Source organism: Lonchura striata, chromosome 3 (genome assembly GCF_046129695.1).
Source record: "Lonchura striata isolate bLonStr1 chromosome 3, bLonStr1.mat, whole genome shotgun sequence".
Taxonomy (NCBI): Eukaryota; Metazoa; Chordata; class Aves; order Passeriformes; family Estrildidae; genus Lonchura; species Lonchura striata.
Window position 1 is genome coordinate 88,834,136 of NC_134605.1, and position 22,375 is coordinate 88,856,510.

Here is a 22,375-nt window from a genome sequence, read left to right on the forward strand (position 1 = left end):
TTCATTCTTTATTGTTGACCTGGTACATATTTTTTCACTTTCAGTGTTGTGTGCATAACCAGCATTCTTTATTCAGGACTGGAAATGCACTGACTTTTTGGTATAGTGACCACAAAGGACAGTGGTGATTAAATTCAGGTGAGCACAAACCCTCAGTGATGCTCAGTGACTTCAGAAGATTTGAAATCAAGCCTTTAGTTCAATGGTACACGTGATGCAGTATGAAGCAACTGAGATTTGATACCCTTAATCAGATAAATAAAAGGATATTTATTTCACCCCTTTAGAAGAGTATATTGATCTGACACCGTAAGAACTTGAGGAAATATAAAATACAAGGTTGTGAGAACCATCATTGAAATCTATTTGCTTTTACACATTGAGAGTTTTAGCATCCCACTGCACCAGAGACTGTGTTCAGTAAGTGTTAAGTGAAAACATTTAACAGACCTGGAATTGCTGTCTGTCTTATGTACAGTGCATATAAATGTAATATAGAATGAATATGTTCAGAATATTCCATTGTACAAACTAAAGCTATAATAATGAGCAAACTGCTTTAATTGGAATGCAGAGGGGAATTAAATTTGAAAATATTTTCCAAAGCAATTTATTTTTGGATAGTGTTTGGGTTTTTTTTGTTTTTTTTTTTTTTTCTTTAAGAGATTAAATACACAGCTATTGAAAAGCTCTGAAAAGTTGGAGGAGAATGAGAATGAAATTGCAGGTGTTGGTGCTGAGAACCAGGGGTACAAGCAACGATCCTAGAATTTCTGGTTGGTTCTGTGGTTTTAGGCTCTATGGATCCCAGTAGGACGTGCCACGATCAAGCTGGGGTTTCATGGATTTCAGTCTTGCTCTTCCCAAGCCACATTCCAGCCACTGCTTCCAGCCTTTTGGAGACCAGAGTCTCCAAAAGTTGTTGGAGCTTTTGCAGGTCTGTAGCAGAGATGACAGAAGTAAGTGCTCCTGGTCAGCCTACCTGGTGTGGGAGTTTCCTGCAGCCTCTGCTCCTGAGGGGAGTGGATCAGTAAATCCTCATTGGATCTGTCAGAGACATCTCGGAACCAGCACCTCTCTGGAAATTGAGGCACTCACCAGCTGTTGTCTTTGGCAAGATGATAGGGAAGCAGTCACATTTCCTCTGAATTCTGCCTAGCTTTTCACAAACTTGTGACACGTACTCAGTGTACACTCATATTTTTCTTTTTGGACTTCACAAATCTATTTGGCTGGGAAGTAAATCCTAAGTATGTTTCAGGGAAGACTGGAATTGTCCACATAAAAAAAGTTTGATGCCTTGAAACTGCTACAAAACAATAAAAAATAAAATTAGTAAAATACCCCTAAGTGCAATTTTAATTGTTTCAATAAGTTCTTTCAAGTTGTATTTTCATATTATTAATTTCTGGACAGTAGACTTCATTATACTCTGTGAGAAAAATGGAAGGCTTTCAAACAATGTTGCATATTGAATTTTAGGTCTGTGCATTAGAATTTTCATATGACTTCAAAATTATCAAAATAATTACTTCTTGTCTACGCAAACATGAAGGGTTTGTCTTCATTCCTATTCTGTTATAACAAATCCAAAATTCTTTGCAGTATAAAAACGTGTCCTGAAGCCTATTGTCAATATTCACCTGTTTCCCTTTTCATAAGAGAATTATTTTACCAGACATCTATCCAATTACCAGAAAAACTGATTCCTATGAGATACATATATAGTTAATATCTTAAGAGACGAGACTCAGCTACTTAATTTTTGAGAAAATTGTACAACTTTTCAAAAAATCCAAAACTTTAAAAAGCAGAAAAGAAACCAGAAGGGAAAAAAAATACGAAAAACCTTAATGTTACAATCCATTGATAAAATTAAATTAGTTATCATGGGTTTGACTTACTGGTTAAATATTTGGGGACACAAAAAATGTTTCACAAACACAATGAGATCTTCTGTCACATAAAATCTTTACCCTTTCTTCAAGGGCCTGTCAAGAAAACTAGGTTTACTACCAATTTTATTTTTCAAAGTAAAAGATAGAACATTCTGAAAATCAAGCTGTCACTAGTTAATGCTGTCAAAATAACATGTTTATTTTACACACTTGTTCAATTAGACTTCACTTTTTCTCCCTCCTCAATTTAAATGATGTTTTTATATTTGTTATTCTCTGGGCCCTTTTTTCAGAGTCCCAAGGAAACAAAACATAAAATCAATGATGCCAAAGTTTGTGTAGGCTTAATGTTGGGATGAAAAAGGAAAGTGCCTGATCCTGCTGTCAATAAAATGTATTTGTTAGTTCTGCACTTTGAATAAGGTGAGTGGCAGCAATCTCAGCCTGAGAAGAGGAAGAGCCTTATGGTCCTATTGTATGGGTGGCTGGTTTTATAACAGCCCAAACCAAAATATTCACAATCCTGAAACAGATTTGGATTACCACACATAGACAGGCAAAAGCCATGTGTAGCACTGTGGAGTTCCAGTCTTCTTTCCATGTACTGCCCTGCTAGGAAAGCATGCCAAGGATTGCAGTTGCACAAGGAGGAGAAATGTTTCCTCCAAGGAATCTTTGGATTCAGCAGGAAGTTCTCATGATTCCTGTAGTCACTTGAGGTTAGATTATGGAAATTAGTTCATACATCTAGTCTTTAGTGTCCCCAGTAAGAATGTCTTCGAAGACAACTACAGGCAGATGCTGATGCTGATGTGCCACACCATTAGTTCAAATATGTAGACACTAGAAAAGTTGTAAATTCACATTGTGGTCACTTTGTGTGTGCCTGGCTAACCACATGTGCATCCATAGGGATCCTAGATCTCTGAAAGGATCTTAAATTGTTTTGGCTTTGCTACTTCCTTTTGATATTGAGCTGTCTATGAATGAAAGTGAGAAAATAGTTAATACTGCATCTATTCATCATAAACCCTTCCTGACTGATGACTTGCCTTCTCCCGGAATCCAGCATTGTAGCAGAAAGCAACAGGTATAACCTGCAGCTATAACTCATCCTGGAGTGCAGCTTCTTTTCTAGGGAAATGTTCTTTTCCTTAATATTGATCTTCAGGCTCAGAAAAAAAATGTATCTGAGGAAAAGTTATACATGGAACTTCAGGCTGTTGCTCCTCTGGATGATACTTACCTGATTTTCCTACAGAGAATCATGTGAATTTTTGCCAGTCATTGCATCCCCATGTTCATCTCTTAATACTTGTCACTATGAGACACACCACTTAAAAGAAATTCGCTGCCCAGACTGGGCAATTTCCTTGCTACAACAATTTTTTTTTCTTATTTTGTCTTGTGGTTTCATAAGTGCTAATAGATTCTTACCCAGTGCTTTTTAAAATGCTTACTGATCCACACAGACAGAAAAGGTAAACAACAGCTAAGCAATTGCTCTGACAGATAGTGCAGTCCCTCAGGAGGCATTCATAACATCCTCACCAACACTGAGTTATTCTCTCTCAGGGGCACCATTAGCAGTTATTTCATCACCACTGTGTCTGTAATTCTGTAGCATTAGTCCCAAGTTCTCCTCAGCAGAGGTTAAAGTGGAGGCAAAACAACTTCACTGTTAAAATGAAAGTAGAAACAAGCTTAAAGTGTTAAACTTCCAGTTTAAAGTCCCATTAATATGGACACTTACAGATAAAATAATTAAACTGTCAACACAAGGGAGTAGTGTATTGACTTATTTTTAATTGTATACAAAGGGACAGCTTGCATCTATTTTTTTTTTGTTGTTGTTTAAATTAATAATTTATTTTGGTTTAAGTATGTTTTGATCCTGAGTTATTCAGAAAAATAATGATTTTAAGAAGGACACGGAGTTGTTATAAATGTAAGTTGGATATGAACTATGAATGGGATGTTATTTGATGACAAATGTAATCTTTGGAAGAGTAAATCGGTAAATAGTATTCAAAAATTGGCCTTTTTTTTCACATTTGTCAAATTGACTGGAAAGCCATGTACCTTTATGGCTTGTTGAAAAAGGTATGGAAAGTCAAAAATAGGTACAGAAAATAAGTCCAAAAATTAAAAAAAAATACAGGAAAATATACCAAGAGTGAAATACTAAATAAATTCTTAGCTAATAATTCAGTCAAGAAAATACTGAGAATTAACTTGACTACACCCTTCAGGTACCTACAGGCAAAAAGTATTCCTGACAGTAAAGAGCCCTCTAATTTAGGAGGAAGGAATGTGTAATTAGCTGGAGCCAGGACTTCCAGTCTGTTCCCCCATCACCAAATTAAGAATGAGAGCTTTCAACCATTAGAGCCATCTGGGTGTCTTAGAAAGATATGAAACATATCATTCAGAAGCTACAGAGGCTGATAGATAACATTTTGGAACCACGCAGGAGGTTAGACTAGACAATAATGCATCATTTCTTCTGCCCTTAATATCTACTTCTGAATCTAAATAAAAAATCAGTACGGTTAACAGAATCTGGCCCTCAGTCATATATATTTTATCATTTAATTACATTTCCATTTGCAGATTATAATTCAGTTCTCTTATGACTTAATCTCTGAAACTTTTCTACAGGATACCAGAAATAGAATATTTCTTATACTAATAATTAAACTTTGAACCAAATAAAAGTTCTTCAGCTTGCAACTCTGAATTAGCATGTGAAAAACTTAAACAAATATAATTTTAACTTCTTTGTTATGAATGAACAGAGCAATCATATAGCACAACAAAATGTTATTATCTGTTATAGTCCTTGAGCTATACATATGTGTGCTTTTGTTATGATCATGCTTGATATGCTATGTCTTGACTAGATCTTATTTCATTCTGTTTCTACAGGTTAGTGAGACTTTAATCAAGAAAAAAAAAATCTAATGAACAGTAATTTGAAACACACTATTTGGAAAGGTCAGAATGGTACATTACATCCTTATTATCCAAAATAACAGATGAGTTTAATATCCTGGCAGCATTTTCCTGTGAAGAAGATATTAAACAAGAACTGAAAATGGCACAAGGCTCTTGCTTCCTTTTCTATGACAAAGATTGTAACAAGGTGATGGAACTACAGAGAATAAATCTCTTTCTGCTTTAATGTTCCAACTGTGGATTCTGTCTAGATTTCAAAAACCTAAGCCAAGCAGAAAGCCAGCATGCATGCTATTTATTTAAATTCCTTTACAACACACTTTCCTTCTTATATGTCCCATTTTCCATTATTATTTTCTAGTCTTAAACATGGGAAGATATGATAACAGAAGGTGCACTGTACACTGAGTTTTGCTGCATAATATATTGAACTGCAACAAATAATGTGCTGCATCAGCACTGCTGAAAATACAGATTTTCCAGCTCTTCTTTGAAAAACTTAAGAACAGAGATAATGAATCCCAACACACAACACATTGCACATGTCCTGCTTTGCGGAGTCTCTGAAGGTATGGAACTCTTTGAACGCAAAGGAATTTGCAATATATCCAATAGGCTGTTTTAATATAAGAACCATCAGAACTTCCTACTTTAAATCATTATCTGCATAAAGACTCTTCCTTTTGGTTATGGGGGAAAAAGCCTTCTGGAACTGGATGTTGTATTTTCTTACTAAAATACAGCATCAGGGTCCTCATGTAAAATGTTATTATGGCAAATTAATAAGTGCTGTGCTTAAAAATGAAAAAAATAAGTAGCATGCCCTTGTATTATTTACTTATATGCAGTCCTCATGAGATATGATACATGTGGTATTACCCACAAATGTAACAAGTTTGATTTTAAAGATATTAATAATTATTAAAGCAAACATTTTATATAATTCCAAAGATAAAAAGTCTTGAAGTATTACTGACTGAAGTAGACCTACATGGGTTTGCACAAGCTTACAATCAGAAATTATGCTGAACCTCTTTTTCTCACCCATCTTGAAGAAATACTTCTCTGTGGTATATTACATGCAGCATCTTGCAGAGAACAGCCATTCTGCTTTGGTCAAGAGAGACAAAACAACCAAATCCAAAATATGTTTTCAGTATCTGGAGTAAATGTATAAGTATGTATATTTATACTTGTTGGGTTTTCTTTTTTTCTATTTTCTTTTTTAAGTGATTTTATTTTCCACTGGAGATTGTAAATGTATTTTTCATCCTTTGTTTTGCAACTATAAAGTAGAATAGCTTTTCAATGCATTGGCATGTGCAATCTATTTCAGAACTTCAAAGGATTTGCAAAACAAACACCCTAATGGGTGTTCATTTCATAAGTACCTACAGAAATTAATGTTTTCTGTCTGCCTAGAAAAAATCCACTAGATACAACTTTTGTCAAGTTCCTTGTTATTAACCTAATAGTCCTTGAAACTGAAATTACTACAAATAGCTCTTTATTTTTTCCTAACCAAAAGTATCACCCATCCAATATGCCACATATAGAAAATAATATATAGAACTATTTTTTCAGTTCCTAATTATTATTCACAATATAAATCTGTGAATTTTTATATTTTATAATTTTATAATTACTATGAACTCTGACCATATATCCTTTTGCTATGAAAAAAATAAAATATATGCAGTTGTACACATCTTTTAAAAGATCATGTATAGGGCATGACTTAATAGAGACTCCAGGGTTTTGAGGGAAGACTCAATGTGCAGTCACACAAATACCTGCAAGATTTCTTAGAAAGTAAGTCCAATGTATCAGATGAAGGAACTAGGTTTTGTTATACAGGTTTTAGTTCTTATGATTGTGCAAAATGTTGTTGCTGTGTCACACAGTATTTAATATGGAGAACACCTTGAATACATTGTGCAGCCTTATTTATTTTTTCTATAAAATGGATTTTTTTTCACTAGACAATTACAGTAATTCTTTCTTGAAAAACTACCGAAATAATCAAGTGCCTGTTATGAACCAATTCAAAAGCTTGAACTTGAAAAGACACCTCCTTTTATTAATTATTTCCAATAAATAATGTTTGGGGTTTGGGCATTTCCATGAAGACTTTCTTCAGTGGGATGGTGAATATGAGTTTTGCATAAAATGTTGTGCCCATGAACCCATTATAACATCTCCAAGTACAAGGATCATATAATCCTCTGTGAGGTACATTGTATAAATTTACAGCAGGACAAAATTAACAAACAAAAAACATTAAGCTGATGGAAAGGTGTCATATTGAAGCAAAATCACAAAAAGAGACACATCAAAGCACAACAGGCTGTGTGCAGCACACACATTCCCAGAAATAGGATTTTGTGCCAGGAATTGCTGCTTCATTGTAATCCCACTACAAGGATGCTCAGACTCTGTGAAATATGGTTTAAAATAACATTTATTGTAGAAGAAAGAAAATAAAGAAGAAAAGAAGAAAGAAGAAAAATAACAATTTATTGTAGAAGAAAGAAAAAAGGTTAGCACAGATTGTCTTGCATCCATTCAAGTGCTGGGAAGCCCAAGTTATGCACTACTCAGTGAGCCTCCTTGCAGGTTCAGTATCCTGTGCAGATCCTATTCATGTAAAGGTGACCCAATATTTCAGTCTTTTGAGTTCCTGTAAAGTTTTCCTAAAACAAAATAATTCCATTAATCATTTTCACAGTCAAAGTAAAAAGGATACACACATGGGAATTTGTTGCTGCTGCTTTAGATAAAGGCAAGGAGTTGATGTGACCCAGTGGCAGCTGCCCACAGGCTACTTCATTACAGTCAGCCAGCCAAGCTTGTCCTGCGGGCAGAGGATGTGCAGAGCACAGCACAGAGCTGAGGTCATGCTGTGTGCACAGCACATTTTGTGTGCACAGCATATCAGTGCAGGCCTGTGCCTGTCTGGGACAATGGCTGTGAGAGACACTAGCTCCCCTAGGAGCAATGGTCTCCTTGTAAGGATCTCAGCACATGTGCGCATGCAAACCTGGTGTGCATCTGCATATAAAAAGCTGCTTTTGTTCTCCAAACTGAACTGGTAAACAGTATTAAAGTCTGCATACATTAAAAACTGTACATGTCCACTGCAAACACATCTCTGTACAGGTCTTTGTTTATCAAGATGATGTTGTGCCAAAGTCAGATAAGTTTACAATTACAGAATTTATTGCCACTAAAAGGCTGTGTAAATACTTTTTTGCAAGTGTGATTTTTGTGCCTGCAGCGCAAATTCTTGTTACACTTGCATTTGAATTTGTTTTGTTTTGTCACACAATGTTACTTGGTATTATATGAATAATAATCCATGAGCTACAAAACAGACTAAAGTCAAAGGAACAAAGTCAGTTGCATTATTAAAGAGAAATTAAAATAATTTGACATGAAAGGCATTTTAGAGACAATACAGCCTGTCTGACTTGCTGATTTGCACAGAACCTAATACATCATTCAGCTCTACTACCACCTGACAGCTGCTCAGCATCTAATGGAAAATATGAGGGTGGTCACAGTCCAGTTCATAGTGGACAGGTGCTGGCATCACAAAAATCATCATCACAACTGGCACTAATTGGCACCTTTGTTGACAGCCTTGGCAGAGAGGCCACTGATTGAATCTGCACAGAGACTTCCTTGCAAACTCTGCTGGCTTGGGATGCTGGGCTCAGCTCATCCTTCACTTAAACCATTCTTAGTTTTGCACATATTTCCCAGGAACACAGTCAGGTCCTGACATTCTATTTGCCTGAAATTTCAGTGAGCATGCACATTAACATGGCATCTCTCTGGAAGTGATACCTCTGCAAAGAGGGCTAGACATGCCTCAGGAACAGCAAAGCCTGCCAACTGATGCTGGCCATAAGAGCCTGAGAGCTTTGGCTTGAGGTAGAAGAAGACAAAAGGGGATCAGACCAAATGCTGTTCTAGAAGAGAAGCTACACACGACCCACACAGAGCTCCAGTTCCACCCAAGATTTTCTCAATTTTAGTTTATTTTAGATACAACTGTAATTCTGTGAAGTTCTGGTAGGCACTTTTACTCTGTGCTTCAATTTATGCTCTTGTATGAAGGGCCTATTATTTGTCTCACTCTCAAACATAAGATGAGGCTTTGCTAACTAATCAGTGTCCTAAAGTATTTAAACATTTCTGATGGAAATCAATAGACACATTAAATATCAGGATTCAATTTATAGGAATTTTTGTTTCTTAGTAATTCTATTAAATGAGCTGAAGGCAGTGACTATTGAACATATCAATTTTGTATTTATACATCATTCACTCTGCTGTAAATACAGTTGCATTAAATGCAGTTTCTTCTGTCACCTCAGCCTATCTTTTCCAAATCTGCAATTAAAACTAATTTTACTTTGGTGTATAGAAACCTGTACTGTTTGTAGGTTAATTATCCATTTATATTTTTTTTAGCTCTGTAGACAAGTAAATCAGTAATGTGACTAGGGTTTGAGAATGTTTAAATGGTAACAAGTACAAGTTAAAAGAGGGTGATAAATTTGATTGCAATTAGCAGCAGTAAACAAAGTATAGAGATATTATTGGAACTCATTACTGCCTTTTTCCAAAGTGAAGAAAGAAAGACAGGCAGGTAGGAGGGAAGGAAGGACAAAAAAACAAAGGAAGTAAATAAAAAGTAGGAAGGCTGGATAAAAAAAAGACAACAGTTATAATCTCACATGTATGGAAAAAAACATGGTATTTAGTGCATATGGGCTTGTCAGTATATGGATAAAAGTGAGAAAAAAACCTAGAAAAGTGATAAATTAAATCAGGCAAAATAAATCTTAAAGCCCTGAAAAAATATGTAAAAAGCCCAAGGTTTGTCTGTATCAATGTACCTGAGGAAGAATGTTCTTTCATTAGGAACAACAAGGTTATAAGATAATATCAGCTCTCAAAACACCAAGGTTGTAAGATAATGGGAGGCTCTAAACACCACCAAGCAAGAGTCTGAAATTCTCCCCATTGATTTTTCACTTCTGTATTACATCTGATCCCAAGGAAATACCTTCTCATTTACATGCATCTACGTAAATTCTGGATGAAGTTACCAGCTTTTTCATCCTCCAGTGCTAACAATGAACAGTGGTTGCTATACTGTGCTCCTACAGGCACTCTGGAAACAGAATATGTCATCGTTAGCCTAATGAGGGGAAAGGGGGTGAGAAATTTCTAAATGTTTTCTCTCTAGCCCAATTAAAGAAGAGAGAGCAAGACAAAGGGAGAGGGAAGGCGTGCTGGAGGGAGAGCTGTGTACATGACAGATTTCTTCCTGCCTTTAGCTACAAGACCATTCTCATTAGGTAGAATTGAAAAAGACAAGAGGATGTGGGAATACAAAGGATAAATCCTTTGACTGAAATCAGACTGTGGCAGCATGGTCCATCAGTCTAAGCTGCACATTACCTTCCAAAAATAGCTTGCTTGGGAAGGAAAGAATATGATGCTAAGTACACTATTGTCATTACTGGTCTTAAGACAAATTATCCATACAAATAGAAAGGAACAAAATTTGTCTGCCTGCTGAAAGCCTCCTTGGCCATCCACAGTCCCCTTTCAGGATTGCTGAAGAGAGAGAGAGAGATCTACTTGTGTATGAAGGACATCTCAAGCTGAGCTCACTGACAAGTGCCAACTCACCCTTTATAAAGCAAACTGAGTTGATCCCATAATGTTTTGTGCCAGAAACATCAGGCCTGGTAGAAAGGGTGCCTACATCCCTAAAAACATGCTAGGTCCCAAACTTATCCTGTCCCATGGGTGTTGGCACTGCCAGGTGGTAGCTCACTGGGCCCAGAGTTTTGCCACAACAAAAAATTCCCATTACAGATAACTGCAAGCCAGTGCTCAGGGCCTCATGTCCGGCCACTGTAGTTTTCTTTCATTACTCTGAAGTCTTTTGGGATGAGTGTTCAGTTTTGGGATCCAGGTGAGATGGGAGCTGAGGCTGCTAGCTAAAAACCATGGTGTGAAGATGTGCATAGGTATCAGTAAAGCCAAGGAGAATGTTCTTTTTCCAAACACAGAAAAGAATGTCACATCCTATGTCATGACACTTGTACACACATTCTCATATGACAGAAGACTATCTGCTGCTTTAAACTGCAGCAGAGATATAAATGGACTTGCTACAAGCATTTCTTTGCACCCACAGCTCTGCTGTTGACTCCACATGCTGCTAATGGCACCTTTCTGCCATGCTGGGACTACATATTAAAAATGTACCCATCCCATGGGCCCCAAACACTGCTGACTGACTGCATCTGACCCAGGGTCCATGGGCAGGTCCACAGTGTGTGCAACAGGACAAACACATGAGGAGGCAGGTGAGGGGTGAGAGTCAGTGGAATATTCTTTGTGCCCAGACTGAAATTTTAAAAGACTGCATTACTGTATTAAGATGCAAGGTTTTTCCGTGGGTTAAAGAGACCTATGGCCAAAGGTAATGAGGGAGGTGGAAGTTTCTTTGTTATCACATCAGCCACCAGGCCCTGATACAATTCCAGAATTATATCCCACACTGTTCTCATTACCTGCACAATGCTTGAATCATGCAGTGGACAGAAGAAACTACCTTGCATCCCTATTTATATTTAGTGCTCAGACATGAGCTGAATGATAAAAAGCAGGATTGATGTGCCTAGTATAATCCAGTTCCCAAATATTGAATTTCTCTTATTTATTTTAAATCTCTCCCCATTTTCTTGCATTCTGACTAAAATGTAGCAGCTAGCTCTGTGAGCTAAACTATAGCTGTCCTTTTACCATTTCAAGTGCCAGAAGCTTTAGCTAAGGAAAATGATTTTGTAAAGACTTACTACGCTCTGCTAATCTTACCGAGTGCAGTTCCTGCCAATACCTAAAAGGAAATTGAGAAAGTTCCTGAGAACTCTTTGCATCATGAGTCACTTGCTGTAATTATTTTTTAATTCTTGACTCCTGACTCCCCATCCTGGGAGACCTTCTGGTTTGTTCCATCATCCAGGCATGACTGGATTAGATTTGTTTTTGCTCTGCAATGAGACCTAGTTTCATTATTCACCACTCACCTGAGCATAGAAAATAGAAGGCAAATATTGGGTCTGGTTCTGGTTGTCCAAAAGGAGTCACAGGGATGATTTCCCCAGCCCTACAGTTAGGAACACAGGAAAGGGATGGAACTCTCCTATCAGGCAAACAGGTGTTGGGAAAAGTAGCCTCTGCTGCTCTGCCAAGAAGCATAGCCCAGACTCACATAAGTGAGCCCAACACAGCCATGTCTGCACAATGACAAACAGGAGATAAGGGAAGACTGCAATTATGGTTCAGTCTCCTTAAAATATTTTTCTATAATTTTATATTTCTTACTGAATACTTATATATTATAAATATTCCAGTCAACATTAACAATGTCATAAGATTTTCTTTCAAAATTTGAAGGTTTGGGCCTTCAGGAGGGTTTTTCACATTAGATTATTTTATGCTCTTTTATGCTTTGCGTCTTAGGAAGTACTAAGCTGCCCAGTAAAAAACACCTAACTCACATTTATAATACTCGATTTCTCTTTACTTTTTAATTAAAAATTCTGACCCCCTGAATTATGAAAATCCAACCCTGTAGTCTGTACAGGGTGCTAGCAAAATTACTATACACATGACTCAGTATTTTCAGACTTCTTTCCTGAACTCCAAATACCACAAGATCTGAAATAAAGATAATTCTTTCTGATGCTTGAGCACAAGATCCTAAATTCAGTCTGATTTAGTCACAAAGCCTGCCATTTTAGGAGATACAATGTTTGTATAATGAAATGGTATAATATTTGTTTACAAATGCCATCTTCTGAAATATCATACTTGAAATTAACCACTTAGTGTTTCTCTTGAGAGTTTAGCACAATATTTTGATTCAATGGACTCATGTCAGTTCAGGTAACTCCAACTCTTTAAAGCCCATCACATCACTGGCTCTTTCCAATGTTTACCCATGGCAGGTCTTTGTGCCCCAGCCTGGAAATAGCTGCCCTATGTTAGCCAGCAATGGTCTGTGGTGTGAGGAGGAAGGAGATGAGTACAGTCAACATTGGTATGATGCAGATACTACTCAGATACTTTCTGGTTCCTTTCCCCTTGCCTTCATATCTCAACTGCTGCCAAGTCTGCCTGACATTAAGGAGACTGAAGTTATTAGCTTCAGCACACATTTTATTTTTTATATAAAAATACTGTATTAAATAGGTGTCCTCAAGGCTACCAGTAAAAATTCTATCCTGATCAGCAATACCAACACAAGAGGCCAACCTAGTCTGAATGATCAGTCAGTACATCAGCAATTCCAATTATTTTCATCATCTGGAATGACCGAAGCAGTATTTTGAAATTACATCTAAAACTGTAGCAGCTATTAATCAATTAGTTCTAGCAGGCCATATTCATGATCAGCAGAAGGTGGAGACACACACTACATCATTTTGATCTTATGGAATAATTTTCTTTTAAGCACAAGACTTCTTGCAACTGAATCTCTTCATCATTTGAATGTCCAGAATAATAAGCAGACAATCTTATGGTGGTTTAGATGGCTTTTAATTCATTGCAAGAAAAAAAATTAAATTAAATGCATCTACCTCCCCCAAAACTGCCTGAATTTTTTCATTCATATACACCAATTTTTCATTACATCTCAATTTCACAGCCATTAGAAAGCACAAGACCTGCAGAAGCTCTAACTGTAGCATACCAGAGCTGAAATGCATTGTTAACACCACATGTTTAGGAATAATGTTTTCTTACAAGAAATAAAAATAATACTTTTTTTTTTAATTTGTGAAACACCATGGCTACAATTTTTGTTTGGATCATTCATTCACATTTTCACGATGTAAAAAGCAATAATATTCAAATATTCTTGCTAATGTTACATAAATTCTTTTGCCTTTAATAGTAAAAATATTTTTTTTCTTTTGAGCAATTTTTAGACTCTTACATTCCTCTAACAGGCATCCTCTTTTCTAGTGTAGCTTAGTTATGTCCTGAGCATTGTGACTTGGGTATTATTAAAAGAAAGACCTGATTTTACTTCATCTTATTTCTTATCCCAAGTCAAATAAATGTCTAATGGTGTTATCAGTGGTTTAAGTCACTTCTCTACTCCTTTACCGTTCCATGGATCATGAAAACTTTGTAACAATGCCCAGTAAAATCTGGCCAAATGTACTTTTATTCTCCTAAGAAAAGGAAGGTCTGTAAGACTACGTTTTTTGAGTAATGCTCATATTTTTGGTAATCTTAAACATTAAACAGAATAATTTCTTTCTATGTATTAAAAATGGGATCTTTGAAGCACTGGGTTTACATAATCCTATTTCTGATTAAAGCATCTCACTCAGAGAAGCTAAAAGTTCCAAAACCTGCAGACCATAATGTGTTATCTGAGGAGTATTTTACTTCTCTGAAACACACTTCAGACAAACCCTCTCCATGTAATTATCCTCACAAAGAGCTGCTGGATTCTGTTTTACTTAAAAAATCAGAAAAATCTTTAAAGCTTTTCTCTGCATTACAGCCACTTCAATGCCAACAGTACACACTGTACAAAACCCCTTAAAATATCTCCTCAAAGATCTGTAATTCAGTTAGGTTCTGAAGAACGAGGAAGAGAGCTGCACATAGAATTTCTTTGGCTATTACGGTGGTAGCCTAAAAAGCCTGTCTCATCTTTGGTATCAGTCAAATAATTCTATTTGATTCATGCCACTACCTGCAGATAGGAATGAAGGCTGCAGGTGTGGGTAAATGTTGAACTCACTGTGATGCTGAAGCATCACCGTAGCTCTGGTGCTGAGAAGGAATCAAACAGAATTTCCCTGTTACTATCAGAAAGCCACTTTATCCAGCAACCATAAATCATTCTTTTAGTGAGGTAGTGACACTCGGTTTTGCCAGAAGCAAGTGGACTGAGAGAAATATCCTTTAGATACTGTCCGTGTGCTTCTGCTACCAGCACTAACAGAGCCTCACCTTTGGACTGAATTCAGTATGGTCTGTCTGTGGCTCACTGGCACCCTCTACTCTGCTAATCTGAGCCAGTGAATCTTCTGCTCTTCTTCCTTCCACACTGTTTTTTGAAGATACTCTTGATCTGTTCTATATAGACACAAAACCTAGAAATATTCTTGCCAGATGGCTACCTAGCACTCTTATTAATTACTAGTTGAGTGTACTTTGGTTATCATGACAGTGGGTGTACAGGTGTCAGAGAATTTAAAAAAACCTTTAAAATATTTCAGACAGAAAAATCTTATCTCATTTACAGCTTCTTCTGTCAAAGCATAGATTTTGAGAAAATTCAGTCTGAATAACTTGTTCATGCTTCAGAAATTTTCACTAAAACAGTATAGCACAGCATTCTCCATGAAACAGAAAGAGAATTTTTTGTGACATTCTCTGAATTCTCAATGATTTTACATAAGACTTGACTCTTCCAAGTATACAATATCATGCAATCAAAGGAGAAGTAAATACAGTGTGCCTAAACATGATGTTTAAACAAAAAACAAAAACCAATTCAGGCGAAGTTCGTAACACAGCAAACAGATGAGGAGGGGACATGTAAGGCTATGACAATCACTCTAACCCTGTGTGTGAACAAATAATGTAACACATTGGAGAGAATTAAGTTAGTTATTGGCTGCAGCTCCTGTATGATACCAAGCTATAATTCTCCTCTTGTGCCGTGACATGTACATGTTATGGAATTTTCTCAAATGAAAACCAGCAGATTAAGAAAAAAAGTGTCTTGCTAATAAGCACATATGAGGAGATTGGGTTTTAAACTATAAAAAGTGAGGATGGGGCATATTGTAATTTTAATTAAAGCTCATCTAAATTTATGCAAAGCATTTGACACTGTTTCTCAGTGTCAAACATCTTTGTTTCTAATTGGAGAGATATAGATTGAACAGATGGACAAAGATGGACAATCAAACCAGTTTGTCTTGTAATGAGCTATTTCAGTGCCATGGAATTGATGTTTTCAGCTGACAGTAAACATCTTGCTGTCGAAGAAGATGTGGAAAGATAAGCTGGAATTTCTAACCAACAGACACTTTATTCTACAAACTATAAAAGCCAAATTTTCATAAAGCAGAAATCTTCTGTATGTTCCCTGGGAATCTGTGGGGGTCTCTTAGGACACCAATTTTATGGTTATTCCCTCGAGGGTTGAGTTAAAGGACTCAGTGTACACTACCATCATTTCAATGGTAAGTTACGTTGACTTCTATCTATACTATTTATTTCCTAGCTATTATATAGGTACCTTGATAATGCACTGTTTTATGTAATCTGCTAGTAGTTCTTGTGTTTTATATTGTGAGGTAAATAACTCTGTTTAAAGCCTCTTCTCTGGTATATCCTGTCTATTCAATAAATAACTAATTTTATACTAGACCTGATCTGCCATGATCAGAATTTGCAAGCGGGCCACCTAGATACAAGCTGCTGCCAAAAATCTTAGCTTTAGGCAGGGCTTTTCTTGACTGGAAGGTCCAGCTCGACCCATAAGAATATAGAGAAGAAATTCTTTATTGTGAGCATAGTGAGGAACTGGAACAGGTTGCTCAAGGAAGTTGTGGATACCCCATCCTTGGAAGTGTTCAAGGCCAGGTTGGATGGGGCTCTGAGCCATGTGATCTAGGGGAAGGCGTCCCTGCCCACTGTATGAGGGCTGGAATTTGATTATTTTTAAAGTCTCTTCCAACCCAAACCATTCTGTGATATGTTCTATGATTCGGTAAGTGTACAGCTATGCCACAGCACATAACAGGCACCTTCTTGCTATAGCTTTCTTCACAATTGTCAAACTCAATTTTCTTGAGTATTCATGAGCTATTTGACACAATAAACACAGACTGAGAATAAAAGAGAAAGTGCAACTTTTAAGAGGTATGATAGATTTACAAATTGCAACAGACTTGACCTTGAAATATTGCCACAGCTTCTTATACTCATTACACAGCTGGTTTTGCCCTTCTTATGTATTTGGGGGATTTAGTTTCTTAAACAGATATTTTGTGTCTAAATGTAAGGATGCACTTTAAAGTTTTATATGAAGTTTTACATTTTTTAAGTGTCTGGTATTGCTATGCTTCTATTTTTTCTCCATATGAAAACACTGAAATTGATATTAAAATACATTGCATTTAGAATGAGAATTAACTTCACTGTGTCTTGTCTGAGTAGATTGTCTAATATCCCCTAAAACCCTAAAAAATAAACTGGAAATTACTACTGACACAGCTGAAGAAGATGAAAGAAAAAAACATTTAAAACGTTCACCCCATAATAAGATTCAGAAACTAATGTATGAGAGTATTCACAATCATAACATATTCTTATGCTATACTGAGGACTCTGAAAAGCAGTCTTATATAAGCTGTTATAAACCCTTACTTGGTTCAGGGAATTCTAACAATGGGATACTGCATGAATGATAAACAGCCAGGGCAAAAGTGTATGATTTACTTTATCCCCAAAGCCAATAGAGTCTTTCAACATCAGAAATTCTACAAAATTGGAATATATGGGTACACACTTTTGAAATATCATCCTTTCACCTGATCAAAGTAAACAAACATCTAGCACACTTCAGCAATGAATTGAAGAGTTTCCTTTTACTCCTGGGATGAATAATGAGAGCAAAAATAAGCACTGCATTCATACTTTGTAGTTCAGAAGCAAGCAATTGTCAGCTTTATTTTCTCTGAAAAGCATAGTAGAGCTAGCCTGTGTAGTGTGTGGAATGAAATCCAGAATGCAGCTATAGTTAACATATTTCAGAAAGCATAACAATTTCACATGTTATGCCTTATGTTTTCTGCTGGAATAGCCAGTGAAATATAATGTCACTGCTCTTTTGAGCTAGGGATGAATCTTGAGCAGAATAACAGCTTTATTATTATAATACCAGTAGACAAAATGTGGCAATATTTGAAATTAATTGCATGAGTAAATAAATAATTTTATGATTTTTATGCACTGGTGACAGAATGAAAATTTTGGAGACCAAGGCTGACAAAACAACCAGTATAAACAAACAATACAAGCTTTCTCTTCTAAACCTGGAAATGTCCAACACTTCTTGAGTGAACCCATGGACTATATTCTACTTCCATAAAATAACTGAGCTTTCTGCTAATACTGAAGTCAGTGTGCTGCCTCTCTACTCCCAACCAACAACCACAACTGAGGCTTCAGGAGGCAACAGTCCTGCCCACGTAGGTCTCTGAATTGGAACCCATAGGATCATTACCACCTACAATACCTTATACTTGAATTGGATTAGAGCACACTGTTCTCTATTTCTATGTAGGAAAAGATCATTTGGGAGAGAAAAAGATGGTGCTAGATGGCTAGAGGATTCCACATCCACTCATGAGAAATGCTAATCTCCTTCCACTTTCAGTGAAACGTAGAAGGGTTTCTCTGTTAGTACATTGTACAGCATCAGTAATCTGAAATAGCATGTCTTTGATTCTTCTGCTTCTCACATTAGGAAGACATGCATTGCTTTTCTCTTTACTGCTGTCAAGATATATACAATAAGCAATGATTATGATTCTGCTTTTCATTGCTTTTCATTTCCTCGTCCAGCATGCTTCTCTAAATCTATTGGTCTTATTTTATATTGGATATAAACTATTTCACATTGTGTGATTGACAGATTTTAAATGTGCTAAATTACATTAATTTAATTACATTTAATTAATAAAACATAAGGGAAATATGCTAACACTAAAAGTTTTTGCACAACATACTTGTGCTGGGCACCCACTCTTCTCTCTTAAGGACTAATTTTAGCAATGCCCATCATCTTTTCTTGACCTGTTTTTCCCCCCACCATTTACAGGAGATTTGAATGTGCTGAGTGAGCCTGAGCCTTAGACTTTCAAGTAGTCCAGTTCCTTGATGAATCAGGAAAGAATGGGCAGACTTTTTACCAGAGTGAGGTGGTAAAATATTTCCTGCTTTGTGGATATATTTCACAAACTTCCTTCCAAGAATAGGAACTTGCAGGCTACTTCTACAATGCTGGTAGCATAAGTGATACTTTTTGTCAGATTTTACAGCTTTGTCCTCATTAAAATAAAATAAGTTTAAAATCTCATTACTCGACCCCCATTTAAACCCATGAAGGATAGTGTTGTTTGTTACAGTTGAAGGGTTTCTGATAATTGCCAGCAAAAATTTAAAAAGTCTTGAATGACAGAACACTCTTTCTGAAGGCTTTTTGGAAAAAATCTCATTTCTAAAGGCATATGCAAAAATACAGTACAATATAATTGACTATGGTTGTTCAACTACAGCAAAAATGCGTGTTGTGTGCTATCTGTCTCTGGTTCAGCTATGGTGCTGCAGCATCTGACCAGATATGACAAAGTACTGTGCCACCCCAAAGCCCACCAGCCAGCTGATTTCTCCCCAGAGCCCCTTTTCATTCTTACTCTGCCCTCAGAGATGATGTTTGCCACCACTCTATGCCTGTTAGCAGTTTCTATATCTGCCCATCAAAAGCTCACTCTGCAGATCTAGAACACATCATCTGCCTTTGTAAAGACCACCACTCATCCACTGGGCCACTGAGGACGAGATGAATGGAAAGAAAGAGGAAACTCTACCTCCTTTCTCTTTAACTCATTACACGTGCAACACTGCCATGCACCTCCTTGCAATTAGGACATCCTCATGAGCCACCATGAAGATGAGGCATGGGATGTGTGATGAACCAAAGCCTCCAAAATACAACCCTCATCCCAGAATTCTGGATCAGCACTAGTCATCCATGAATTTTAACAAATTATTCTGCTCCCATTTCAGGTGCCTATGACTTCCACTTTGCTGAGTGGCTGGCTGTATTTAAAGAAGCTCTGAGAGAAAAAGCTTTTTGACAGCACAATCTCATATCAATTGAATCTGTTGTGCAACTACATTTTTCAAAGGTATTCTTTCTCAAAGGTTATTTTTAAACACCTTTCCCCCATCTTGGTCTTCCCTACTTTAAAAGGCCAGAGGAAGATTTGTCGGCAATTTATTGTATAGATAGCAAGGGAGTGGGAAAAACAGATTTCACTTGCCACCTGGATGGACAATCGTTCATAAATCCTGTTTGAAGGTGTGCAGTGCTTGATCCCACACCAAGACAGAGTCTCAGTCTGGTTCTGCCATCAATTCTGCCATTGATGCTAGCCCCGCTTTTGTACTGGCTCTCAAAGACAAAATTGCTTTCTGCATCATATTCCAGTGATGAGGAAAAGTGACAGAAATGTGATGTGAGGTTTGACAGGCTGTTGGGATTAGTGCCTTGCTTAGTGAAATGGTTTGGGACAAGAACCTGGCAGAATCAGGGGAGAAAAGGTCAACATTTCTGTCAAAATATTAGGTCCCATTTTTCAGCTTCCTTCATTTTCCTTTCTATATATCCATTGTAAACACTTCCAGCAGTAAAGGTACTCCAAATCTGTATTTTTAAGAAAGACATAGCCTTAGTGAATGAAGCCTTACAGCCTGTAAATATTCTAGCCATATGTGATGTTATGCACATAGCACTTTTCAGAACTATGTGTCCTGTCAGGGCATATAAATTCAACAGACTTGGTAAACAAGGGGCCCAAAGGGAGCTGCTACTGGCTGCATTATAAATATTCAAAATCCAGTCAGCTATAATTAGTTTATTCCCTTTTGTTGACTTACATCCCCCTCCTTTCAGTCCGTATATTTTGTTAAAGTTCTACCTTTAGAACAAAAGCCTGCTTGGGCAATTTTATCTTTCAAGCACAAATAAAATCTTCTGACTGTGCAATAGGACTGTAAGTATATTCCATACATATTGGAGGGGATAAAAAAGTCTGTCCTCCTTTTTGATGGGAACACAGGAATTTTATTATTCTCTATGTTTCTTGCAAAAGAAATGTCATGATTTATATGCTTTTTTCCTCCAAATCTTGTCTCCTTCTACATTTTACTTGGTTGTTAATTTCTTAAATATTAAAGTGTAATTTATGGTCTCATCCCTAGTAATGGTAAAAGTGGTTTTACTTCTGCATGACTCAGAAATTTTGTCAAGTGCTTCTATTAAAATCAGAAGCGTTGAAAAATTGGAAAATGTGAAGTGTTGGGGTTTATCCATCACAAAAATGATTTTATTTCATATTTGCAAAGTGAAGCATAAACACTTTAAAATTAATCTGTTGTACAAAGCCAGAACAATCCACAGAAAATTTACTTCACTGAAGGGACAAGAGATAAATTAATAAAACAAGAATATATCTCTTCAAATAGTTATTTCTAGTGTTTAACAGTTGAAGAAAAGGAAGCTGGACTGTTTCTGGGCTTAAAGAGATTAAGTTCAGATAAAGCATTGCCTGCCTTCCCTGAAATGGAAAAATAAAGACCCCTTCCCTATGAATTGTTATAAATTTGAAATTAAGGGGGGTTGTTATGTAAAAATATGGGAGCAGGAATAACAGTTCTTTATTAGGGAAGAAAATTAAAAAGATAAAATAAACAACACTGTGAACTAGAACAACACTGATAGAGTCAGAAAACAACCTGGCACCCTGTTGGACAGGGTGTTGGTAGCAGTCCAATTGGGAATTATAGCCACAGTCCTCCTGCAGTGTCAGGTGTGGTTCTGTTGGAGTAGTGATCCTGTAGAAAAAGAGTGTAGTCTTCCTCTGCAGAAGCAGTGGAAGAGGTAGCTGTTCCTTTGGGAAAATCTAGCTCAGAAAAAGCTGCGCTGGTGGCCCAGAAACTCAAGACTATATACAGGTAGAAATGCTTGGCCTCTCCCTCTGGGTGGAGCATTTCATAATGGGATGTTATAATTCTTAGCAGTCATGCATTTTCATTCAATGGCCCATTATCAGCAGATGTCTCCCCGGAGGGAGGATTGATTGTGGAAGAGATAAGGAAAAACTGCCCACTTAACACAAGACAACTGCCATCCAGATGGCAAATAGAATACATCTTGCTTTTAAATCTGGGACACTGCCCCTTTCTAAATATTGGCATTGCATCTCAGCAAGCTCATGCACAGTACCTCCTTTTCCTTGGAAGAACACTAGCTCAGAAGCTGGCAAATGGGGATATGGCAAGTTAAGTGGAGGGTGATGAAACTATCCGGTTATATTAGACATCCACTGCTACCTATGTTGTTTTCTTGTTTGAAAGTATTTTATAATGTAGAATTAAGATTTTCAAAGTCACACATTGAAATTATCATGAGATAGGGCCCAGCCCCTGGAAAGGAATACAAACTAAGCTCCTTTTGTGGAGCACATAGTATTACAACAATAAATTAGCAAGAACAGCTGGAATTTATAAGTGATTATTCTGCTTTTAAACCCTATTTCAAAATGGAGATATGTCACTAACCATACAACTATAGAAATATCATTAGAAATATTTTATAG

The 22,375-nt window shown here is 36.8% G+C and overlaps 1 protein-coding gene across 2 annotated transcripts in view; it reads left to right on the top strand.

The window, feature by feature from the left end:
* The window catches only part of KHDRBS2 (KH RNA binding domain containing, signal transduction associated 2), a 349,074-nt gene extending 343,275 nt beyond the window's left edge, over nt 1–5,799 (top strand). For both annotated transcript variants that reach the window (XR_013339753.1, XR_013339757.1), the window contains exon 12: nt 4,827–5,799. The gene's annotated coding sequence lies outside the window, so the exon portion shown is untranslated. The remainder of the gene's footprint in view (nt 1–4,826) is intronic.
* Nucleotides 5,800–22,375: the final 16,576 nt, after the last annotated feature.